At 43.3% G+C, this 17,633-nt stretch overlaps 1 protein-coding gene across 1 annotated transcript in view; it reads left to right on the forward strand.

Moving 5' to 3' along the window:
* Positions 1-17,633, forward strand: part of LOC103777060 (zinc finger protein Helios-like) — a gene marked incomplete at its 3' end in the record, with an annotated part of 68,798 nt that overhangs the window by 40,998 nt on the left and 10,167 nt on the right. The gene's annotated exons all lie outside the window — the stretch shown is intronic.

A 17,633-nucleotide genomic window follows, 5' to 3' on the forward strand; every position in this document is an offset into this window, starting at 1 on the left:
TTTTCACTTCACTGGGGCACTTGCAATGCGTGATTGTCATACTGCAGTGCTTGAATAAACCTTCTGTTTTTGTCTGTGGGTGATCACATCCACTTTCCCCTCCTACTCTGTGTTATTCTAGTCTTTCAACTAACTTTTGACTCCCAAAAATTTAGGGAGTTTATCATGCCCCACTTTGGAAATGACCACTTGATCTGCTTCTCAGCCAAAACAGAAGACATTTCTCAACTTCCCTGCACTTCTGCCCTCTCTGTCATCCTGTTTCGAGCTCCTCTATACAGCTTTTAAAGTGCTATATAAGGTTCTGGAAAGTATCACATTGCTTGGCTCAGTGCTTAAGGCAGTAGGGCACACAGTCTCTTTGGCGTGCTCCAGCAGCCAGTGGAAACAAGGGTAAGCCAGGTCGTGTACATCTTAGCTTTGGCAAGGATCATCAGAGCCATAGCTCAGCAAGAAATCAGCATTCCCTCTGCAAGTGAAAGGTCAGGAATGCAGAAAGCTCACTGCCTTTTTAAGAAGGTTGCAAGTTCACCCTCCCTTTTTTTGCAAAAAAGAGGGCAAATCGGAGGACGACAGTCCCATTTTCTGGTTTGTGTTTAGCTGAGGATGTGTCATCTAATCTATTTAAGGAATGCTCACGTGTGATATTTTGAAAAGTTGGTAACCTCTGGGTCGAATCCATTCAGTCCTGCTGTTTGCTTGACTCACCAGTGGGCAATGATGTTTGGTGTGTCCAGCTGACATCCACGTTCTTTCCTGCACTTAAATTCTACAGTCAGCCGATAAAGACACGGCAGAAACCAAACTTGTCAGCGTAGGCGTTTCTCCATTGCAGCCTGTGGTGCCAGGCTCTAGGGTGGACAGTGTTCTCATGAGTTCAGGATGCTCTGGTATTTTTTTCAAGCAACAACATCTGAACCCAAGCTAAGAGAAGAATGTGTCTTCATCAGCAGAAGCACTTGTGTGTACATCCATGTATGTGCATGTACCTCTTCTGTCCAAAAGCACGGACAGAAACATACTGTTATCAGTCTTGCTGTGAGAGTGGGTGGGAAACTATTCAGAGAAGCCTTTTCCCTGCTGGAAGCCTTTGGTGTGTAGAAATCAAAGCTCTCTGCAGATGTGTGCAAGTCTTGATGAGATCTAAATGGAGAATATTTCTAAAATCCAGATGGAATTTCTGATGACAACAGATGCATGATCAACACCCTTGCAGCTTAGAAGGTGGAGGCTTTAGCAGTGCCATGGAGAGCTTGGATTCAGTCAGCCTAAGCAAGTGGTCGAAGTGTTGGTCAAGGTTCCTCCTGCCTGAATCAGGGTCTGTTTCATCTTCATGATTTTCTCAATGACAGCCTTGACATTTTCTGTATAATGCAACCCCTCTTTAAGCCAGTGCTAGTCATATGCTCTGTTTATAGAGGGAGAAAATAAAATGTATTAAATATTAGATAGGATTTTATTCCATGGCTCTTCAAGTAGATCCTATTTTAGCAGGTGTAGTTACTTTTTCTTTCCAGCTCACTATTAATGACCTGTTTTGCCTTAAATTAACATCCAGAATCTGGATTTTTCTTTTTAAATAGATCTGTTCTGTTAGCAATATAAGAAAAACTTACTGTAGTGACACAAATTAATTTTCCTTCTTAGCGTAGTATCCAGCTGTACTTTTCTTTTAACATTGGAAATAATGAGTCATGGAATCAACAGCATGTGATGAGGTCTTTGTGAAAGACATCTCAACTGGCATGGGGTCATGTTATAAGACATCAGTGTTAGAAATTTCTTCCCACTCACTTGAACAATTTCTCTTTTGTGCAAACATATGCAAAGTCCCGCCTGCCTTTCTTTTTCTTGCAGCCTGTGTTAAAACTTCAGTCATTGCTTGAATTTATGTTTCAAGTTTTTCTGCATCAACTACATTGAACACAACAGCAGAAAATTTAAAGTATGTATGGAGATATTTTTTTCTAGAGGCCTCATAAGAGAGGCAGGCTGCTACTACTAGCTCGAGCCAAAATACATGGGGTGAAAATTGAGCAAGTTACTTTGCAAGCAGATATATCTCGTCCTTGATAGAGAAGGCACTGGCTTTACAAGTGCTGGGTTTCCTGTAAGCAGTGTATGTCACTTTACACTGAATTAGGATTTGTTGCTGCTTCACTTCAGCATGTGAACATTAATCTCCAGCATTAATCAATTTATTGTCACTGAACCCCCATAAGATAAAGAATTACAACCTCTATTTTGTAGATGAACTGAGTTGCAAAGAGATTTAGATTCCTGTTTAAACGTGTGTTTAGGCAACTAAGGATGCAACTAGATGCCAGGTAAGATTTATGAAAGTGCTGTAACTGATTTTGAGTGGAAGGATAGAGCCCAGAGAAATGAGGGCCTTTCATAAATCTAGCTAGGCACTAGAGTATCTAGAGCAGCCTTGTGCTGACTTGCCTGGTCTCACCGATGTTTGGGAGCAGAGCTAGAGCCAGGCTGAGCCTGGCAGCTCGCGGTGTGCAGGAGTGTGTGCAGGAGATGAAGGCTGGGTCCTTGAGGATGCTGTGGCTCGCTGTCACAGCTGGGCAGCCAGGACCCAGGGAATGCTCCAGAATTAACCATCTGTCCTGAAGAAAGGCATAGGAGGCACAGCTGTTTCCAAAATATGATGTAACTATGCCATCATACAGCTAAAGACATATAGGGGTTTCAAAAGTTCACTTTCTTATTTTTAATTTTTTTTTTAAATTATGTAGTTAGTTAAACGATGCCAATTTCAGAAATTCCTTGATTTAAGCAAGTCCAGTGCTTCCTTAGTTCCTGATGCAGAAAACTGCCTTGAGACTGGTTTGCATCCTTACAGCCTGCTGGGCTTGAGCTTGCTGTGGAAACTGCTAGGTGGAAATGACAAGTAATAAATTTGTTGAAAAAGGCAGCTTGTGAGCAGGACCAGAATGAAATTTGAGTCAAGTTAGATGAAAATGTTGGGGGAGAAAATACTTCAGCAACATTGAAATGGCTTTTGATGTTTGAAAGTAGAAAACATTTCCATGTTTGTTTCAAAATGATGTATTTCAGCTCAGAAGGGCCAGCACTTGAAAAGGGGAGGTTATACAACTTCAGAAGTGTTTTATTTTCTTTTTGCTCAAATAAATATCTCAAGTCAACTCAAATTATTTTCATAGCAAATGAAACGTTTCTGTTTGTTTGACCCGTATAGTCGTTTCTTTTTGTCTTCAGTAGTCGCTGCAAAAACTCTATTTCCCTTATGTCTCCCTCCAGAACTGAAAGTTGGAGACTGGAATATTCCACCTCCGTGTCTGCGGGGTGCAGCTGCCTAAAATAGATCTCCAAGTTTTACGCATCTCATGGTAGATGATTTGTTCTTATCCTGGAATGAGAATCCCCTGTTGATGATGTCTTTAAGGATGCCAGTGATCCCAAAGCCCCAGGCCAGAAATTTGACAGCAGAGTAGTAAGGAGGCATTGCCTATATGAACAAGACACGTTCTGCAATAACTGTTTAGCATATATGCATGAATTACAGTGGTTATGCATGTTTGGAAGCATTAAAGGAAATCAATGGATCCACTATGCACATGAAAGTAGATAGATGAAACGTTGTATGTGATATATAAAATTATATGTCCTTCCTTGGAATAGGAGTAGTGCCTTCCTGAACCCCTCCAATCAAATTTGGCACCAGGGTAGTTGAATCTGACACAGTTCTGATCGTAACCTTTAGAGCTAGAATTGTGCGGGTACATACACTTGATGAGAATGTGACAAGAGAAAATTGAATGTAAAGTCTGCTCGACAGCCAATAAATTTGTTTTATATCTTTATCTCTTCCTTGCTTGGCAATTATTTCAGCAGGTGCTGAACTACTTTCTGCTTGCTGTGAGAGAGGGTACTCAAATAACCTACTGTAAATTCTTGATATTTCCTGTACTTACAAGAAGACACAGTCATCTGAGGAGCTTATATATTTAGTGTGGATTAAGACAGTTTTTTAAATAATGCTTTTTCTTTTTTCTTAAAGACCAGAATTGTTCATAACTAGTGGTAGGTTGCTCAGTACTATATAATTGATATGTGTTTGTATTGTTACCAAACCCCTGTTATCTATTTTTAAAATAGTGGGGTGGAGTTGTCGCTCAGGTCTTCCTGCATTATTTCTTGTAATTCATTAGGCTGTTAATGACAGCGTATTGCTATTAGGTTATAGCCCTCCTCGGTTATGATTTTTAGAACTGTAAGGCAGGAGTTGCTGGGTTTCAGAGGCTGATCACAGAGAAGTTTATTGTTATTTCGCATACTTAAATCTGCTAGGTAAGTTAAAACGGCCAAGTAGGAGACCTGGAATAGAAATTATGTGCAGTTAAACACTGAAAAATCTCTCCCTCTTCTGTACAGGAGAGCTATTAAGCTATTGCTTACTGTACATTAGTATTCTGCATCTGTTACCTGAAATGCTACTACAGGCAGTAGTTTGAGCAGGCTATTACTATTTCTAACTTCATGCTACAGCGTTCTCGCTTGTCTGCACAGTTGACCCGATCCTGTATGTCATCAGGGAGGAGATGTTTAACTTGTGACACTACTAATCCTTTCCTGAAGGCTTTTCGTTCTTCCTGCACATTGTCCTTTCATTGCTTTTGTGAGCTGGAACATGCTTGCTCAGCCCAATGATGAATTCATGTAATTACCTATGTATGTACCAAAGCCTTGTTGACTTTAACGTTAAAAATCAGTGATTGCTTAAGTATTGCACTGAATCAGGACCCCCAGGCATTTTCACTTGCACAAGGTAACTTGGGAATTGGTGTGCTTTACTGGAGCTCTCCACCAATGGGAAGGAACAGCAAGCTCAGAACACTCCTGGCCATCACTGCAAGCTGCCAGCCTTGCACAGAGACGGCTGGGAGCACAGCAGCCCAGCGGGGTGCTCCTCTCCCCCAGGAGAACCTGCAGATCACATGTGTGCCCTTGCATTAGCACAAGTGGGACACATAGAAACAAATCATGATGTTGGACAAAGCTCAGAGCGTGTATTTGGTTGCTCCAATTCTAGAAATCCTGCTTAGCCTGCGCACAGGTATGAGTTATGCAAAAGCACATGTCTGTGCCAGCAATCTGCACCCTGGCACAGCTCTGTGTGTGTACCTCTGCAGAACCCTGTTGCAGGAGATGGTGGTGCATCTTTCCTTTCTCAGCCAAGTTCTCATGCAAGGATGTAAATGATTTTCCCTGTGCCCCTCAAAAACGTACTTGTCTCCACTTCTCTATTTTGCTGATAAAAATACACCTAATTCATTGTGATAGTGCTGTGTTTTGTGGGGAAGGCTGCACTACTGTCAAGCCCGAAGAGTTTAGGTTGGTCATGGTGTATGCAGGCGTCAAGCCTTCAGAGAATATCAATGTTCTCAGCTGGAATGACTGACAGTCCTGGGAATCCCATTTGAATTACAAAAACCTTGGGTCTCTGGTTCATACGTTGTCATAACCCAGCAGACACATTTTATATTCCCCGCAGAGGCTCATTTGTGATCCTTCCTAACGCGGCTTGCGCTCGGAATAGCCCCAGCCCTTTGGCCAGAGGGGACGTGGTGCTGCTAGAGCAGTTCCACTCTGGGCTTCTGCTGGAGCTCTGTGGCAGTGCTTTCCCAGGTTGATGATGGAGTGGACTTTTGCTTTCTCCATCCCTTCAGAAGCCATCCGTGCTGCTTTCTCAGTACTTTGATATTCTGCCAGCTGAGGGAGGGAAGAGCCATTTATAAATATTTCTGGTAATACAGTAAGTAGTCTCACATGTTTTGCTCACTCATTTTCCGTATCCAGAAATCCATCCGACCAGAATTGGTTCACTCTCTTTTATTAGCAGAAATAGATTCACAACAATTAAAATTGATTTTAAAAAAAAAAAAGAAAAAAAAAAAGAGAAGCAGCAGCAAGCACAACATTGTATTGACTGACTGTGTGTATATTCACACTGGCTTCCAATCTATGGATAATTACCCCTCAGAGATTGTGTGCTACATACAGTACGGTGATGGAATTATGCACTTTAAAGAGCTTTAGTGAGGCTCTTAGGATGCCAAATTCTTTCCTTTTTTTTTTTTTTTTTTTCCCCTCCTTCTTTTCATTGCAATGAGTAATGATTTTTAAATATACGTGACCCATCCTCCAAAACAAAGTAAGGCATGTCAGTAATGTTGCATGGTTCTGGGTCTCACTTTTCTTGATCTGACACAATGGCAGAAGTGTACCCATGAGATGAAATCTAGGGCATGTTCAGAGAATCTCTTGGGATTGCTGGCCCTCGTTAGTGAAGGGAGAGGCAAGCAGAGCTCAGATGTTACTTCTTCTGTTTGGCAGTACCCCAGCTGGGATTACTGTGAAAAACAGGGTCTTGCAAGAGACCATGGGTACAAATCCATAGAAAATTAGGCTTCATTAGTCTGGCCAGTCATGGATCACCTTACTTGAATGCTAAGAACCAGTGGTGGTGGTTTCTCCGACCTCTTTGTCAGAGCGAGTTGAACTGTTTTGATTTGCAGTTCCACACACAAAAAAATATTGCCTGTAAATTTCAGCCTAAATTGTTTTTGGCAAAGTGATAAGCAAGTGAAAAACAGGGCCTCATCGTAGGAAGTGTCAAGCAATCTTAATTTTAGGCAGAGATACCAGCTCCTCCTAGAGGAAAAGAGCCAGCACGTAAATAGCTCCCAACAGATCCTTTAACGAAGGAGACAAAAGGGTGACGTGCAGGAGGTGTAGCTAGTGCCAAATTTAAGCTTTCCAATGGGAATATGTCACGTATGTGAGGTTTGTGTTTGTATGTAAGATGTGACTTGATGTTAGGGCAGGAGTGTTTCTTGATACTCTGTGATATTTTGGAGGTAGTAACAGTTCTCCAGATCTGGTGGAGCTCTTTTGGAGAACATTTTCACCTCCTGTCAGAGTACCTTTGAAGGAGGTGGTACCTTTTAAAATACAGCAGTTGGAAATGTGGTTGCAGGGCTGCTGTACTCCTCGTGGCAGGCCCTTGTTCTCTGACTGTGGCTTGGTTTACAAATTTTTATCTTTTGTTGATTTATGTAATGAAAGTTTAGTAACAGCGAGTGGTGCTACGTCCTGTTCCACCAGCCTGGACCAGTGGGCTGTTTTGTTAAATGGAAGACTCCCAAAGATAACTTGTTGCCCAAAAAGAGACTTTTAACTGGGACAGCCTGCAGCAGCTCCGAGGTCCCTGTAGCTGCCCTGGTCCTGCTCAGGGGTGAATGAAGGTGGGCCTGGGAGTGCCTGCAGGAGCAAGTTTGTACGTACAAGTGTAGAAGCCACCCCTGCCCTCCCCCCGGCCTTCTGGGGGCCCTGTGCCCCAGGAGGAGCAGTGTCTCCGCTCTCTCTGTGTGACCCGGGCTGCAGAAGCTAGAACAAGGCAAACAAGGGCCTTCCTTGATGCTGCCCAGCCTCAGCCCCTTAATAAAACAAAGGCCACGCACTGCTTTACAGCTAGCTGAAGACAAACAGGCGAAGGGGTTGTGCTGCCCATCAGAGGGGCTGTCTGCACGGCTGTGCCTGGGGGTTGGACGTGGCCTTTCCACAGAGCTGCTGAGTCTGTGGGGCCTATTCAGGAGAAGGCTGCACTTGTCTCCTGAGAAGTGTCAGATGCTTCAGTCTAGGAATCTGCTATGTCTCTGTCTTCTTGAGTCTTCTACAAAAATACCAAGTGGTGTTCAAAGCTACTTGCAGCATCTTTCAGCGTGTTTGGTGATGGGACATAGTATGACCTCCTCAGAAGTCTGAAATGTTTCAGCTCAGGGTTCAGTCCTACAGTCCCATGTCCTTTCTTCTTGGAGCATGTAGTGGGGGTATCTGCCCAGCACTCTTGGGTATTGTGATGAAAATGTGGCAAGTGCTTTTGGTGTTTAAGTGGCTGATATGTGAAAATGTGTGTGTGTTTGTCTGTTCTTATTGTTTTAATCTAACTTGAGAAAACATTCCTTACTTGTTAGATATGTAAATTTTTAGGTACCTAATTATCTGTTTTACTTGCCTACTCCCTCCAGCCCTTTTCTTCCATGATCCCACCATCCTCTTGCCTTTTCATTCCCTTAAATACATGTAGATGATGAATAGCAAATCTTCTCATAGAATTCTTCAGGAATATTTACTGTAGGGTTTTGCTTTTGTTTGCTTTTCTGGTGACTTGGAGATGGCATAGTGAGAAAAGAAACATGTGAGCTAAACCTGTTGGTTTGAACATTGTGTCAGAAAATATCCATAAATTACAAGTTACTACACAGATGTATAGATTTAATGAGACTGTGTAATGCCATTTATTTATGCTAAAGAATCTGACACATACGGTACTGAAAAGAAGTTAATACTCTAAGAGTTATTTTATATTTTTCTGTTGCCATCTGTCACTGCCTACATAATAATGATACAGGTGAAAGCCTAGCACTGCTTTAAAAAAAAATCAGAATGAATAGTCATTTAAATATCTTGCTGCTTTAATAGCTGGTGTGTTTTAAGTTGTGCGAAGGAGGCAACAAAGATACCCTCCCCCCAGTTTTAGTGTATTATATTTGGGGTTTAAACAGATTTAGATTAAGTGACTTCTGAAAATGGAAAATGATTATAAACTGTTCTGTCCTTTAACTTTGGAAAAGCTAAGGGACTAAATGAGATTCTACCATCCTCATACCGTCAGTGTCTGGTTCTCAGAGTACCACTTTGATGTGCCTCTTTAGATGTGAGTGAATTTTTGTGCTCCAAGTCCTGCCTTAATGTGCCAAATTCAATACTGCTGGCAATTGTCAGCAGGTCTTTCTAGGTCCCAGATCCCCACATCATCCTGGTCCCCACTGGTCATCTGAAATTAGTAAAGTAAAAAAAAAAAAAGGTAAGGGAAATACTGTTTTCTCAGCTGTCTCAAGGGAAAATAAATTTCTCAAAGCAGCACTGTGCTGACAGAATTCAGCATCTATAAAGACACTGGCTTTTAAGAGTTTTCCTTCAACTTTATGTAGTCAAACTGTGGTTAGGCAAAACTGCTTCCCCTCTTTTTTTTTTTTTTTTTCCCTTTCCTTTTAATCCCCGTGGATTCCAGCCCAGCCGTGACTGTGACGTGCATGGTGCAAAGCACCTGCGCTCATTCCTCTGCAGTGAGCAGGGCTGCAGATGGCCCTGTACCTGGGGATCTGCCCAGTGCTTTGCAGCAGCCACCCGTCTCCAAGGGGACAGGCAAGGCTTTGACTCAAATAAATGAATGAAACTGGTTTTGTTCTTAATCTCTTTTTACAGTATAGTGACAAATACAGAAAATATTTTTGTAGTAGGTGCTTATCCTTTAATTGTCCATGGGTTGATGAGTCGGGGAGGTGCCTCCTTCAGAGGAGGAGGATGTGGTTAGGTCAGGGAGCATTAAGATGATATGGAGTATATATAATTAAAATAAATTTTTTTCTGAAAGCAGTGGATGATCCAAAGGTGTAACTTTGTATTGAAAGCCTTTCAGTTAGGTAAAATAATGTCTCTAGTGGTAAAAATGCCAGAAAATGAAGCAGAATACCTGGTCTTGACTCAGGCAAGAAATCCTGTTGGCTTCAAACAACTTTTCCAGGTGTATTTTCAAATATAGTTCAGATCCCTAATGGAAAGATCCTTATAAATGAAAGAATCGTTACTGTTATAATTACTACTCTTTGTGTACGTTGGGAAGCATTTTAGGAAGTCATGTACTTTTTAACAAGCCGAGATGAAAATGATCGAGCAATGAGGTTTTGGTCGCTTCAAATGGATGTCATAAATCACTTTGTTTATAGGAGATGATCCATATATAGCTGTAGTTTGTCAGCATTTTCCATTACAAACTTCTAGTTTTGGGTACTATATAGAGCTCTCGGCAGCCTCTTAGAAAATCCACTTAGAGGTGAATGTTGTGTCATTGCTCAATGAATATGTTTCTTCTGCTCCCTTCTTAGAATTTGAACCAGCCTTAAAAAGGTGATCACGGTTTAATGTTTTGAGAGATGGAACGTTTCATTGCAGGACCGAACTTAATTTTTATCTTTCCACCTCTCTCTGCTTTTTTTTTTTATTTATTTTTTGTGTGCATCAGAAATTACTGAAGTAAAAAAGAGTTGTCATAGGAGACACTGTATTCACATGCGTTGCAGACAGTAGGAGACTTACAGGGGCCAGGTTCTGACACAGCAAAAGGATAGGGGGGCATGAGGGTGAGGGAGCTTTTCCCTGCAGTCGGCAGAAGCCCTGTTCTGTGTGCAGCACAACGCTTGTTGCACTGAAGTTACTTCGTAAGGAAGTATAGGCAAAAAAGGAGGAGGAAGATGGGTCATCAGGAGTACTTTTCCTACCCTGGGTTATGAATACATGACTCAGTTGTGTAAGTACAAGCTGGATAGATGCGTTTGTGAGTGAAATCTGGCCTGAGGTCCTTCTGGAGAAGAATCTTGCGACACTGAGCAATCATATATATTCAATTAGGAGTTGTTACTAGTGCCAGGGGGAGGCACACAGCATGGGTGACTTGCGGTGAGCAAACAGTCATGCCTGAAGGCTGGGCATCTGGGCAAATTCTGATCTAGATACGGCCATCCTTGCTTATACCAAGCTACTCCTTATTCGGCATGTCAGCCTTTGGACTCCAGCAGGGTTGTCACTAAATGTGACTCAAAATCATTGAAACCATCAGAGTGTGCTCCTGTGATAAAAACGATAGGAATTTCAGGTCTTAATGCTGCACTTGCTGGGATGTTGTGTGCTTAAATCAGAGCCCTTCCAGCTGCAGCTGTAGTCTTTTCAGTTTAATATTTGTATAAGCTCCTGTAGCCATCTAAGCACAAAAGTTGTTCCACAGGTTTCGCTGCTGCCGTCTTCATTCCTTCTGTCTGGCCTTAGACAGCTAGATTGGGAGAAGCCACTTGCTATTTTATAACTATTGCTACTGAAAGCATGCAGTGACATCCAGGGTGCTGCTCCACATCAGCCAAAGGTGGTTCTTGTGCTGGCACAGTATGAATCCAGCTGGAAACAGCTGATTTTTCTCAAGAAGGCTTGTTTTCAACCAGATAGGCTTACCACCCAGTTCCACGAGCACTGGTACCAGTGTAAAAGATGGAAGGGGTTGGGAGCGAGAGGATGGCAGCCATAATTTGTGTCAGCTAAAACTTGACTGAAGCTTGGCTTAGCTATGCATCCACATCCAAATTTAAACCAAACTTGGGTGTAACAGACCTGTTAGTCTACACTTACTGCACACACCACCTCCAGAAGACATGAAATAAGTATTCTGTTGCATTTAGTGAGAGTTTAAATTGACTTCAGAGGTAGCAGGCTTAAACTGAGATTCTTCAATGTGAAAACTAAAAATTTCAAAGGATGCCTAAATAAACTGATCATTTCTCACTGAATTTCTGGCGTATTAACCACATCCATGTGGGCTTGAATAATCCTGTTTGTAGCATGCAGAAAAGCACTCGGCATAAAGTTCTAAATCTTTTCTTTCCCTCCTTTTTATTAGTTATGAAATATTTTGTTTGATTTAACTGTTACAAGTGGACATAACCCTGCCGATGTCACCATGACAACATGGTGTCACCATCTAAGATTTGCACTTGCTTGGTGGCCAAAAGCTGAATCTTTGACAGCTTGTGATAAACAAATTTGACACACAGCATCGGGGATGTCCGTGTGTAATGGAAGAGGCCCTACTTAGGCTTTTGTCGCTTGACTTGAGAAGGGAGTTGGGTAATTCCCCTTTCTTTGCAGGTGACATTCACCTTCATTTGTTCCATCCAGATATAGCTTCACTTGTCTCTGAGCCTCCAGAAAGTCTCAATCTACTGTGAAAGCAGAACTGGCTCCCTTGAAATATGTCCTTCTAACCCCCAACTGAAACATTTTCCATTACAGAATTATTAGGGCAGTTTGCCCACTGGTGTCATTTAAGAGACGTCTTCCTTTCTCCTGGAGATCGTGGTTATCAACCCTGAAGCAGCAGAGAACTACCAGTCCCTTGAGGAGACCTGACTCTCCTTATTTCTCAGCATCGCACCTATGCAGCTTTGGAGCAGTGCCTGCTTTGCACCAGCCCAGCAGGAGGAGAAAGGGAGGCCTGTTCTTTCTCAGCAACTAAATATAATTTCCAGTTAATTTGCTTCTTAATGTCAACCTGTTTGCCAAGTGCTTTGTGGCTATGAGGTGACAACAGAGCAGATTCCTTGCCTGCTTCTGCCGTTTGCTGCTCCGGTGCCTTTTTAAAAAGGGCAGATTTGTTGGTGCTCTTTTGTTTACACATTTAATAGCTCGCAATTAAGCCAAAATGGACTTGAAAAGCCTTGTTAATTAAGAACTAAATTCTACCAGCAACAAGAAACTCAGAGATGAAGTTCTCTTTTCAGTAAGACCTTTTTATACTATTCCAGGAGGAAAGTATGTTTAAACATGCATTAGTCTCGCTACACTTCTGGAGTGGTGTAAACACCCTCTCTAAGGACCCTTTTTGCTACCAGAGTGCTCTTAGACTGAACAAGAGTCAGGGCTCATTGTTTCCAGATTTTTGGCATCCCTTACATCAAATTTTCAGAATCTGTCAAGATGGAAGAGTTCTTCTTTCCCCCTCCTTCCTTAGTTTTCATTTTGTAAAACACTGATTGTTTTGCAATTCCAGCTTTTAAAATTAACTGTATTATACTCACCATTACAGAGTGCTTTTACTAGTACTAGGAGCACTCCACATCTGAGTCTTGCGATGTGTAAGAGCTAGGTACCCAGGTTCAAAACAGGTCATTTTCTATTTGTCTTTAGCTGCCAATTAGCAATGTCATTAATCCACTGCCTAGGAGAAGTTCATGATTAAAATAGACGGAGTCACTGACCATTGACAAGACGATATGCAGAAGGTTGTGCTGTAGCTGCCTGTCACTGAGCTGCAGTCGTTAGAGCTCGGTCTCACTTTCTAGAAGGAAGTAACAATTTCTTAATTTCTTTATGTTCTAAGGTAAAAAAAACAGACACATTTTCCAGGCTTTGAATATCACATTACATTGTGTTCTGGACAGGGAATCTGCCGCAGACCTTGGGAGAGCTAATGTGCCACTTGTCCCCTGCTGTTAGACAAGTTTGGTTAGAGAACATGTGTCCACATTCACTGCAAACGTCCTTCTCTGTGTTCGCCCACAGAGCCACCTCAAGGCTCCTCGGGGGTGGCAGATTTGAATTTTGCCTCCTCCAGATGAGTATCTGAAGCTGGGCCAAATCTTCGTTTCCTGATGGTGAGAGGAGAGGGATGGGGGGAGCAGCACGGGGGGGCTCAAGGGGTCAGCCTTGCTCTGTCTGCTGCGCCGGGGGCGGCAGGAAGAGGCTGGTGGTGCACGGCCGCTGCCAGGAAGGGCTAACCTCTAGCTGGAGACCACAAACCCATGGTGACAGTGGCCAGCCTGGTTTTCCAGGGCCACAGATATAATAAGCAATGACCTCGGACAGCAGACGGTGGAGGAGACAGAGGGGCACAGTCATTCCCTGTTGTGTTGGAGGGAAGGATTCTTGTTCTGAAGGGGGAATTGCACTCAAAGTTGCTTACTTAAGAAGATGGCCGGTGCTTGAAATATATCCCACCCAGAGATCAAATGTCTCAGCAAGATAGGAGGGATTGGGTTTTTGTCCCCGCAAATCTTACTTTTGAGGGAAACACACTTCCATGACAGAAGATGAAATACTAGGAATATTTTTCTTAGGTGGATCTTCTAGCTTCTGGTTTGTAGCTACACTAATTTGCGGGTGAAGGAAATATTTTGGTACTGAAAACTTTGCCAAAATGCTGCTTAACAGGGAGTTGTGGTTTAATTAGCACTTACGAGACATTAACAATAATTATATTCAATTTGGCCACTCAAGATAGTGTGATTCAGGATCAGCTGGTTGGTGCTCTGAAAAAAAACAAAAAACAAAAAAACAAACAAAAAAAAAACAAACCCCAAAAACAAAAAAAAAACCTCACACACAAAAAAACCCACCCAAAACATTGCTGTGTGGTCTGGTGAATGTGCCATTAGCTTCGTGGTCCTAGGTAGAAGCTTTTGTGGCTGCTAGACTCGTTCTTCTTATTTTTCAGTCTCTTCTCTCTCGCCATGAGGTGTTGTGTTGGACTGGGAGAAAGTGGAAGGAACTTTTATTATTAACTGGAGGGAAATTGTTTGACGTCAAGTTCATGCTTTTGCTGCGAGCTGGATTAGTTTATCCCCACTATCTTTTTTGCTGTGATTTTTAGGAAAAGTGCCAAAAACTTGGAAAAATTTTTCCATTTACTGACTTGTGCTTTGCTTTGCCAAGGAATGAGAAAGCCTGTCACTTTTAGCAAGAATGTGAGCAAGAAAGGCAAGGGAACCCAGAGTGAAATTAGATGTGGAGACTTGTATATAATGTAGGATAGCCATAAACATCCCTTGAATATTTCTTTTTTTCTTTGCAGCAGAGTTCATTATGATCTCTGAGTTTGTGGCTGTAGGTGAAACCAAAGATAGTGCCACAAAATTATTGTAGTTCCAAAGGCTGGCTGAACACAGGGAAAACAAACTGGATGCGATTTAAGCGCCTGTTTGTGTGCAGGCTCCCACATGAGCTTAATATTTACACCAGCATGATGTAAGGCAGCAGGGATTTTGCCTGATTGGCAAAGCCCTTGCTGAGGAGATCCATGCTGCACCAGTGCACCCCTCCTGAGAGACCTGTGACGAGTCCCAGCTGAAGGAAACCTTACCACAGCAATATGAGCTAGCAGAGGGGTTCTGAAGATGGCAAAGGCCATGCTTAGTGTGTGTGTGTGAAGGTGAGGGAAGTAAGGAGAGTAGATGGCCCACACAACTTTGCAGAAGAGCTTGCATGTTATGAAAGGTGCAGTGTGAACTACGTGGGCTTTGTGAGCTACATTTGCAGGAGCTGTGGAGCACTGTGTGTTTGGGGAGGTTGCATTTCGGCAAACAGCTCGCTCTGTTTCGTTGTGCTGTTTATCCTGTTGGATGAAAGCCATCATTCATCAGAAAGAAATGCTAGGGCAAGATGAAATCAGTCATCTTCCAGTCTCTTTCAGCCTGGCTTTCCTAGGTGCTGAGCAGGCAGAGGCTCACGGACTTGAATGGGAACTCCTGGTGCTCAGCACTTACTACAGTCAAGTGTTTATTATTCCATGTCAAAGAAATGGAGACAAAAATTTGTAGACGTCAGAAGACACATAAGCTACAAGGCTTTCTAGCTCTCATGTGAGTAAGTATAAATATACACAATTGGTATGAGATTTTGGGGTTATTTTGTGCATTACTGGGCATGGAGAGTGTGCAGGCTTGTGGCAGTGACCCGGGATTTTAGGTGAGGAGCACAGGACACTATTTCTGGCTCTACCCTAGCTACTTGTGTGGCCAAGTGTATTAAATCCTTCTCCTGAGGACAGCAAACTGTTTATCTGGGCTTCATTCTCAGACTTGCTGAATACCCCAAAAGGCTGCTATTATTAGAGGGAACTGCCTTTTGTTAAGTGCTCTGAAAGTGGGCTGTCCATAAATCACCAAAGCGTGCTGTCCATGGGGAGGTGGGACTACAACCTCAGCTTTCTCCCTGCCAGCCCACGGAGCTGGCAGAGCTCCCACTCTCCCAGCCCCTCCAGTGAGGGTGAGTCTTCCTGGTCATAAGGTTGGTCACACCTTGGGCTTCTCACAAGCATCAGATGGCTTCCAATTGCTTCTCCTGCTGCCATGGTGGGACAGGCCCCCTTATGCTTGTCATGTAAACAACTTCCTGTTGACCTGTTTCTGCTTTTCTTCCTTCTCTTGTTGAGATGATGGTGGCCTCACAGAAGAAGCTATTAAGAAAACTGTATCTTATCCTTGTGGGGTGATTTGCAATTACATAGCTTAAGGTGTCTTTTTCGTGGCCAGTTTTCATCCACATATTTCTGTGTGTGTGCTGTTGGTACTAGGTTTTGCACTGTGGAGCAGAGAGCTGTCCCTGGGAGACTGTGCTCTTCCCCATGCTGGGTGTAGGTGGAGACGATGGCTGTCCCACACCTGGGCACTGGCTCAGGCAAGGTCACAGTCAAGATCTCAGTCTGTGACATTGTTTCTTGTTTTAAACATCTCTGTGGCAACAAAAATATCAACTCCCTTCTATAAATGAAGCACTCAAGTATTTCATAGTTCCAGACGGTTTTGGTGGCAATGCCTGTGCTGACATTAGTGTGCTGTGATCTGATCTGGCTGTGTCCTTACTCTGGATGTGCTCTGCTGTAATAGTACTTTCATTCCTTAGCTTCCATTAGTGCCCTGATGAATAGTGGAAGATGCATTTCAACAATTTTATGATTAAAAAGCAACATCTTGCTGTTGTTTGGTCTCTGGTGCCTTTACCCTGTTAATTATGTTTTGCCAAGGAGTACCAGCAGTGATTTAGAGCTGCAATATCATCATCAGTCTCTGAACCTTGTATTTCCTTTAACTGTAAATTCTGGGGAAGGAGGAGAGAGAAAGGATGGAGAAAGAAGTCTAAGCAGTGGGGTGGGTTCTGACATTTCCAGGCCAGCTGTTGGAAACAGTGATGCCTCACAGCGATCAGACACGTTTACTCCTAACTCTACGGTTGCGTTCCCAGGCAGGGCCCTTGGGCAGCTGCTCTGGAGCACACCTGGCCAGGGTTCAGAGACACCAGCCAGGCCCAGGGCACGCACTTGCGCTCCGGGTCCACCGCTGTCAGCAGCACTCGTGCTAATGGCCTTAGTGCAGAGGTCAAAGACTGCTTAGATATGAAGGCTGAATCACCTTCTTTTTAAACCCCTCAGCAGGATCAAGGCTTAGGGAAGCAAGCACGTGGGATTGCCTTCTGGCTGACAGTGTGGATGGAGAGCGTGACTCTGGGACAGGCCTTTCAGCAGTCTTGACCCACCATGGAGTGTCTGGTGATCAAAACACCCCTGCACTGACACCCTGTGTGAAAAAGCCTGATGCATTCATTTTCTTTAAAGATTTGCCAATCCCTTATGCTCTGGATAATTAGAGGAGGTTTATCCTGTGACCTGAGGATCACAGAAATCAGTGGTGAGCCTGTCAGTCTAACCAGGCAGATGTTAAAGATCTTCAACTATGCTTATTTCACTTGCAAGTATAAATAAGCCAGCAGCGTAGGTCTCACCTCACACCTGTTTGCCTTGGCAGCATCCCATTTACGTGAATCAGAAGGTGATGGTAAAAAAGTGTTGGAGACTCATCCAGAGATTGGTCTCTGCTCCGTGAAGAAACCTGCCTGTGCAGGCAGGGCGATTTGGAGATTACTGACACAGCCCACAAGCCTGGCTTCACTAGGCCCTGCCTTTTGAACAGTCCTGCCTACAAAGGGTGCTTGTTTCCACGGGCTGTGGTGGTGCAGTCCCCTGTCTTTGGAAAGCCTCTCTCCTGGTGCACGAGGGAGGAGAAACCTGGAAGAAGCAGCTCTGGCTGTGTCCTTTGCTTCTGTGACTTGGGCTCCTTGAAAGGAAAGGAGCTCCTGTGTTTAAAGTTGAGAAGCAGGAGGTCAGTTCTTAAGCCTGCATCTCTGCAGCTTTTGATAGGTCTCTGGATCACGTCATGCCT

This window comes from Merops nubicus, unplaced genomic scaffold, assembly GCF_000691845.1.
Source record: "Merops nubicus isolate BGI_N331 unplaced genomic scaffold, ASM69184v1 scaffold44007, whole genome shotgun sequence".
NCBI classification, from domain to species: domain Eukaryota; kingdom Metazoa; phylum Chordata; class Aves; order Coraciiformes; family Meropidae; genus Merops; species Merops nubicus.